The following is an 8,149-nucleotide window of genomic DNA, read 5'->3' on the forward strand; positions in this document are numbered from 1 at the left end:
ACCATTTTCACATCTCTTCGGCACAAAACATTTATTTTGTATTTCATGACTCTTCAAATGTGTTAGATCATGGTCACTACCAACATACCGACCACGCTTTTGCGTCGACCTCTTCTTTACATAGTTACTAGAAAAGCTTGTGACATCATGTTATAATGAATATTTCGAACTGGGTGTTTGCAGTCCGGACGGAAATGTAAAACAATATATTGGAAAATATATTCAGTATTATGAAATGTGTTTTAATTAGATTGAAATGTTCGGGAAGTTTATAACATAAACTTTGATTAAAAAAAAAAACCACACACATTTATTTCTTTAAAAACATCGATACGACGTAAATAGCTTAAAATTTCTGTCTAAAAAATTTGGATGCTTGTAGCCAATATCTAGACTCAAATCTTACTCAAAATACTAAATCCCTGAACATGTCAACAATTTTCGTTATATATTTTTGTTTTCATTTTGATCTGGGTTTAAAATTTAGGCATGCTAAAAACAAAACTGTTGGGATGACGCATCCCGCAGAAAAATACATACTAGCGCAATGCACTTATCAACAGGCATAAATACACTATTTAGGATTTGGATATGTCAATCAGAATGTTGACAAAAACATACCAGAGGAAAGAATATCATAGACAGAGAGTTATTGCATTAGGAAATGTTTCATATTCCACTTAAAGTTAATTATTCGTGTTCATTACTTATTTTTGCAATTCAGACATCCAACAGAATCGCCACATTATACACTGGTTAAACTTCACTATTCATATTCACATTGCAACCTTAACGTTGCAAATCAGTTTTCGATGAATAATATCCACATCACATTTAAAAAGACTATTTATTTTCATTATCCTAAACTAATTAAATCTGACAAAAATTATACTTAAAGCAACCAAAAAATTTCACATCTTGAGTTTAATAGAAAAAACCTCAAACAGTTTCGTAATGTTGAACTTTGATCATATTCTCTGCTTGTAGTGCATAATTACAAACTGGTATTTTTGTATATGAAAACGATGCTTCCATTGTATTGTGTGATGCATATATCAGTGAAACGAATTATTCTTACAAACCACACCTTCATTACTCAATTGTTTAAAGTATCCACTCTAAAACATTAAAACATCCACATTGAAATTTAAAATAAATACTTCAAAAACACCAGTCTTCATTTATATACAAAGATTATGAACGGCATTATATAATACACTAGGTAACGGCGAGTGTGTAATGATATATGTATATATGTATATGTATATATATATATCAGCAAGAGGCATTTATAGTCGTAAAATCATGAATGGGATTGATAAACGAAGATTGTAAATAAAGATTTTAAATGAAAAGGTAAAAGTAACACACACGTTTTCCGTCATATTGAGGGATTGAGATGACAATAAATTATATACATGTATAATATACACATGGGAATGACAAATTGTAAGACATATAGAAATAAGTCCCCTACCAAGTGTAGAATTAAGGCCTTAACTACATATAGAATATGCAGCCCACATATAAATGTCAAACATAAGCATTGGTAAGGAGGCACAATCATTTCATTATACAATTTTTTTTATCTTTGACGCATTGAGCAGTTCACTTTTTACCGTATATGTCCTTCGTATGTTATTTATAAGACAAAATTGACGGATAAAAAATGACATTAATTTTGTTTATCAACGTTATTGAACTATAGTTAGGGTATATCTAATTCTTGGGTAACGAGATTTGTTACGGGGCCCGTTTGTGTGACGGAAAACAATTTATGGTGTATGATTTTATTGGAAATCTATTAAAATGGTAAAATACATCAGCAAAGGATCAAATATACATGTAGGGTGTAAAAAAGTGAATCCCTATTCTGGCTAGGAGGTTTTAAGTTAATGGTTGCAGCTTTATTCAGGATGATTGACCATGGCTTATTCAGTACTTATTTAAGCGTTCCTTATTCAGGAAACTCAGCTTTTATTCAGAGCTGAGCAAAACAATAAAGCGCTCAAAATCATTAAAAATCAGCATTTATGTAGACAATAATTGACAAACTAAGACGATATCTAACAATTTCGCAATTTACACAATGAATACAGAATTACATTGATAATAAAAGTCTCGATCATATTGTTCATAAAAAGAAGTCCATAACATATGTATTGAGATTGAATAGTCTAGTATGATATATGTCTTTAAAGTTGTGGGCAGTTTAGCCCCCCTCAGATCTCTTAATCATGTTAAAGACCCAAATAATTTCATAGCGCGTTAGCTGATAATTGTAGCGCGTCATACAAATCGGTCAGCCTACTGCGCAAAATCCATACTGTCCTGTTTTTAAGATCCGTACAGTCGAGAACACGTACAATAGATAGTTTTACAGTATCTAAACCGGGCCAAACGAACTGTATAAGTGTTGAATGTATACGAAATACAATGAATTCTAACAACTACGTTTCTGAAAATTACTACAGTTTTCTCATGACTTTTTTTTAGCAAGCAAACCTATTTTCAGCTGTTGGAAAAAGTTTAAAAAAAAAAAACGCTTTATATAGGACTTTCTCCTGATTTTGTATCTGAACATTTGTAGTGCTGTGTACAATAAAACACTATAAATAAACCTCTCAGGAAATGCCTGACACATAAAAATGCAATTACTAAGTAAATAATGAACGAAATACATCTTGTTTGAATCAACAGTTTTATGGACTACCTTTAAGGCTAAATACACCAATAATTAGCTGTAAATAATATTTATATTAATATTTTCACCCAACGAGCGTCAAGTAAACATTTATATATCTAAAACAGTATAATCGAAACAACAGTTAAGAAATAGATAAATATCACTATTTGTCCATAAAACAAATCATGCTACTAGGGTAGCAAGGGACAGTTTCGGATAAAGTACCCGTCAATATTATTTTTGTAAAATTGTACTTTAAGGCTTTTGAGTGTTGCTAAAATTCATGAAATGGTTTTTAATGATTATCATTAGTTAGAGGAATGTCTCTTGTTGAAATAGGTACATGGGATATGAAGTAAAATGCGAAACCTGCGGCTATGACTGTTATGTTGACTTTACACAGTGAAATTGCAAGTTACAGACGGGAGGTAAAATAACACGAAAAGTAGGTGAATGGGACATTGTAAACCATACATATGAATTAAAATGCGAAACCTGCGGCTATGACTGTTATGTTGACTTTACACAGTGAAATTGCAAGTTACAGACGGGAGGTAAAATAACACGAAAAGTAGGTGAATGGGACATTGTAAACCATACACCGGTAAGTTTCTGACATGTGATAGTGCAACATGCACGCGGTACGGAAGGTCAACCATTTGCAAGGAATTAGCTAGGGGAGGTCTAAAAAGCTAGAAAAATTATTAAAAATTAGCAAAAAATGAAAGTGTCAAAATCTCATAAAAACCAGTATGTAGAGAATTTTACAGGTTTTGACTAGTAATTTATTTTAGAAATAGGTGATTGGCCTTATAAAGAGTGAATTAAAGGTATTTGTGCTGAATGGGAACTGAGGAAATTCTAGTTACAGAGTTCCGAAGACATGCATCCCTTGGCTACAATGAATTGTATAAAAAAAAAACTGCCCCGTGCTACCTGGACGTCTTTTTGACAATGCGTTTGTTTATTTTGCATGCGTTTCTTCTCATTTTTTGCAGCCAAAAAGGTATATGTCAATGTATATTATCGAGAGCTTCGTACACATATGATTAAGGAAATCGAATGCAGTATACGTACTTGTTACTTTATTATGCCCCTCTTGTATAAAACAACTATCAAGGGATAGCACCCCTAGAGATAGACAATCTAAAACGCTTGCCCGGGGATCACGTTAGTCAATTTAAAAATATCACTTAAACCCTCAAACCCAGAGTTTAGGGGAGGGCATCACTTAAATCCGTCTCCTAGGTATCACAAGTGCTTCAAATGAACGTTCCCATACCAAAGCACTTGCTAAATATAATGTCATCCAACAAGCCATCCCTTAACATTTATGCACCTCAAGATTTACTCGGTTATGTTCTTAAGTGTACTTTTTTAAGAAAACAACAATTTTGTATGTTGCTGTTATTACCAAAAATGTTTCCCAGGCCTTCTTGCAGAACATTGTTCGTTATCACCACATGTCTCTTTACACTATGCTGAATATCTAGTGCCTTACGATGTGTTAAACCATAACAATAGTCAATCATGATCCTGTCTTCTTGAATACTATTAACACAAACAAAACAAAACAAATTCATCTATTTAAGGTCGCTCATTTCATCAGGGATTAAAACTTTTTACGAAACAATGTCACAAGATGCTATATGAAGTCGATATTTTTTTTCTCAAATATTGTGGAATCATCAAAATGCGTGGTGGCTCAATTTTCGTGGTATTCGTGGGTAACCCTCTCCCACGAATTTACATTCTAAACGAAAACTAATTATGAAAGGTTTAGTTTACATACTGAAACGGAAATCTGACTCGTCCACGAAATTTCATCCCCACGAATAAGCAAAAAATCCACAATCCACGAAAATTGGCAGATCCCGAGTTCTAATCCGCTTGATCTTTTGTTTTTATCTACTGAATTAATTGGATACAACTCATCAAAGTTAAATCAGTTTATCAAAGCGAAATATTTCCGCTATTAAAATAACCTTCCAACCCTTGGGGACCTTTACGCATATTAGATGGTCATCGCTTGCACTTTGGGATATTATCTTGAACGTGTGACGTTACAGACTCCCTGCTGATCATCTTAATAGTCGGTTCTTTCAATTTACCCACCCACCCCTTCCCTTCATATTTTCGGTGCCCTATTGAATTTTATGTTATTTTAATTGAGTACAATTTGATAGTTAAATGTTTCTGGCTCTGCGGATTTATTTTTTTCAGGATGAAGCTGCCACCATAAGAGTCGACCCTATCCGTTACGACTGCCTGATCTGTGAGAGACAACTGTTGAGCTTACCAGCGAATAGTTCAGCTTACCAGGAGTGCTCATTTGGACTTTAGATGGTTTATATGATATCTTTAAGTATTAATGAATACATATAGGCTATAATTTTTTACGAGTGAAATGCTGGTCCCAAATTTCACCGTGTATTCTGTATCAATTTACTTATCAAGCAGCCATGGTCATCTGATTTAAATTAGTGCATTACCAATTTTTATAAATAATTGAATGAAATAAATTTTCTATAGTGCGCTTGAGATTTCCAGGATATAGAACCGCATTTTACATATGTAGATACTCGAGTCATTATAATCCTTGCCTTATATAAAGAACACTATTGCAAATAACGCTATGATCCGGACAAAGTTATGACAAAATGCAAATGGCCGACAAATTTTTTTATGAGAAGCTGTGATCAAGTTTTGGTCGCACAGCCATGATATAATTATAGTTTTATATGAAGAGTAATATCATTTAACTACAAATGTATGCAAGAGGAGAATTTGTGCAACTTGCACTATACTAAATATCCCATAATGCTTGAACACACGGCTTTCTGTAGATTCTTAATTAAACATAACGAATTTATATCCGCGAAATATCGCGAGAAGTACATCTCACGGATTTCAAACACTCTCTTATTTCTTAAACACATGTAAACTAAACGGATCAATAATAAACACTCAGCAATTTGATAATCTTTTAATTTGAAGCAAAACAGTTGAATCGTGGATTTATGTTTAAGAAATTTACAGTATTTTTTTTAATTCTTAGCTATTAAATCTAATACATACATTGCATAGTAACTATTTATTTGCTCTAAGAACAACTTATTCAATTTACTTCTACATTAGTGATTCATGAAAATTATATATCTTTTAGAGTTACTAAGGATATATAAAAATCATTCAAAAAAAAATAATAATAAAAACATAAAAATCAAATAAGACTTTTAGTAGGGACCATTTCCAAAAAATAAATTAGTGTTACTTCTCTCTTTCAATTGAACACAATGGGAAAAGCATGTTTGTGAAAGAAAAGAAAATTTAAAAGAAAAATTGGATTTTCTATCCAATTTAAGATGAGGCACATATATGATGATTTTGAATTAATCTTTACCGATAGCACATGCCAAAGTGCGATTTGACTTTTTTTTTTTTTTTTTTTTTTTTTTTTTTTTGTAAGAAGTACGTAATGTTCACTAGCGCAGATTCTGTAAAAAAACGTATGTAGATTGTGATAATAAACTTGAACTAATATAAAACTAACCACAGTAGTTGACATTCCTTGAAGATATATGTTCAAGTTAACTAAAATTGAAAAGCATATTTCAGCATGCATGGCAAATAACAATGAGGTCAGTCACTACTTGCGCTACATCAAGTTGGTATTAATTAATATTGATGACGTTGAACAGCTATATATGGCATGATAAGCGATTTTTCATCGACTTTTAGTGATTGTGACGTACATGTAATATTGAAATTTCAACGATCGTGACAATCACTCCACTTACATATAGCTGAGAAATAAATCTGCACAAATGAAATTGGGTCCGTCGTACTTAAAACATCGCTTTTTCTGGATTTTATATTATTTGTTAAAATAAATAAATAAAAAATGACACCCTTTTATAATGACATGAATAGAAATATAAATCATCGCTCGTTTTTAAAGATATTGGCCGGAGAACGAAGGGATTAGTTTTGTATGGCCTTATAAACCACTTGAAACAATTATGATACATGTATTAAGATAAGGTCGAATTTTAGGAAGGATATTGCCAATTTTCTCACATTTTTGAAGAATGAATTAAATATCAATACGAAATTGATGATAATATGGACCGCGCAGCGTCATTAATAAGAATAAAGTATTTATATACTTGTGATTTTAACAATAAAATTCCTCCTTTTGTGAATCATGCATACAAGCAACATAAAGTTGGCAACATTGGAGAAAAATGCATAGCCCGCGTTAGTGGGTAATGTAGATCTTTTCGTCAATAATCCAAATCTTCATAACCAAAGAGTTTTATTGTTAATATTTACAGTTTTCTTTAAACGAGTTATCAAATTGATTGTAAAAAGTAATTAAAACTCACAAAATAGCTGTTACTGTTAATTAATACATTTAGAAAGGGAAAAAGCCAAATATGAACTCGAGTCTTACATGATTATGATTATTTTATGCATTCCGCGAATTTTTTATTTGGTCGCTGTAGGTTTCGACCAATCGATAAACAGGGTGGTGTGTAGATTTCCGACTGGCTGTTTCAATAGAGTTATGAATCAGCTAAACGTTTCCGTAAGAAATAGAGGGAATCATACACGGAAGATATAAATATGGTATTATGAATCATTAAAAGGTAAACGTCAATTTTATGAATTTCCAGAGGCATTTTGTTTCAGTTACTTATTGGTAAATGTAATTGGTTATTTTTTAATTTGTTATGTTAATCACATACATACAACATACATGTATTTAGTTATCATAATCGTCATCAGTTTCACATGTCGTAAACGTTTAAAGTAAATATGGCAATGACTTACAAATAGCATGTATCGTTGGGTATCCCCTTCGGAACGTTATCCAGCCCTCGTTCCTCGCAATCAACAGTTTTACACGTTCCCCCATAGCAAGAACAGCGATCGGGACAACCAACAGTCATACCAATAGAACACACCCCATACAGAAGACACGGCCAGAGAATACGATAAATTCCATTCATTATAAAGCTCATGCAATAACTTTTCGTTCCTAAAACGTTTCTAAGCCTTCTAAGTTCCAAAACGTGTCATCACTGAGAATCAAGCGATTATGCACGGTGTTTTTATTGTTTTTTTGAAGATGCAGTTTGATTTTCAAATGCAGTGTTCTTATCACGCAGAAGCACAAAAATAAAATACAATTTCGATTAAATTAACATTTGAATGATCTAGTAATTTGAACATACAGGCGTTTTAAATGTGGGATGAGCTTTAACAGCCAATAAAATTGCTTTGAAAATAACAGGAAATTCTCCGTAATATAAATAGAATTTATTGACATTTCGGGTCTTAATTAGGTTCTGGAACCACAGATGAAATATTTTACTTGATGTATTTTGAATTTTATTGTATAACACGGTAATTTATAGAATGTTGTTTCTATAGATAAATGTTGTAAACTGTCATGTT

The 8,149-nt window shown here is 32.1% G+C and overlaps 1 long non-coding RNA gene across 1 annotated transcript in view; it reads right to left on the reverse strand.

The window, feature by feature from the left end:
- LOC128179594 (uncharacterized) overlaps positions 1–7,887 on the reverse strand; it is a 50,165-nt gene extending 42,278 nt beyond the window's left edge. The window contains exon 1 of the long non-coding RNA XR_008243105.1: positions 7,523–7,887. This is a non-coding gene — a long non-coding RNA (uncharacterized LOC128179594). The remainder of the gene's footprint in view (positions 1–7,522) is intronic.
- Between the last annotated feature and the right edge of the window lie 262 nt (positions 7,888–8,149).

This window comes from Crassostrea angulata, chromosome 4, assembly GCF_025612915.1.
Source record: "Crassostrea angulata isolate pt1a10 chromosome 4, ASM2561291v2, whole genome shotgun sequence".
NCBI classification, from domain to species: domain Eukaryota; kingdom Metazoa; phylum Mollusca; class Bivalvia; order Ostreida; family Ostreidae; genus Magallana; species Magallana angulata.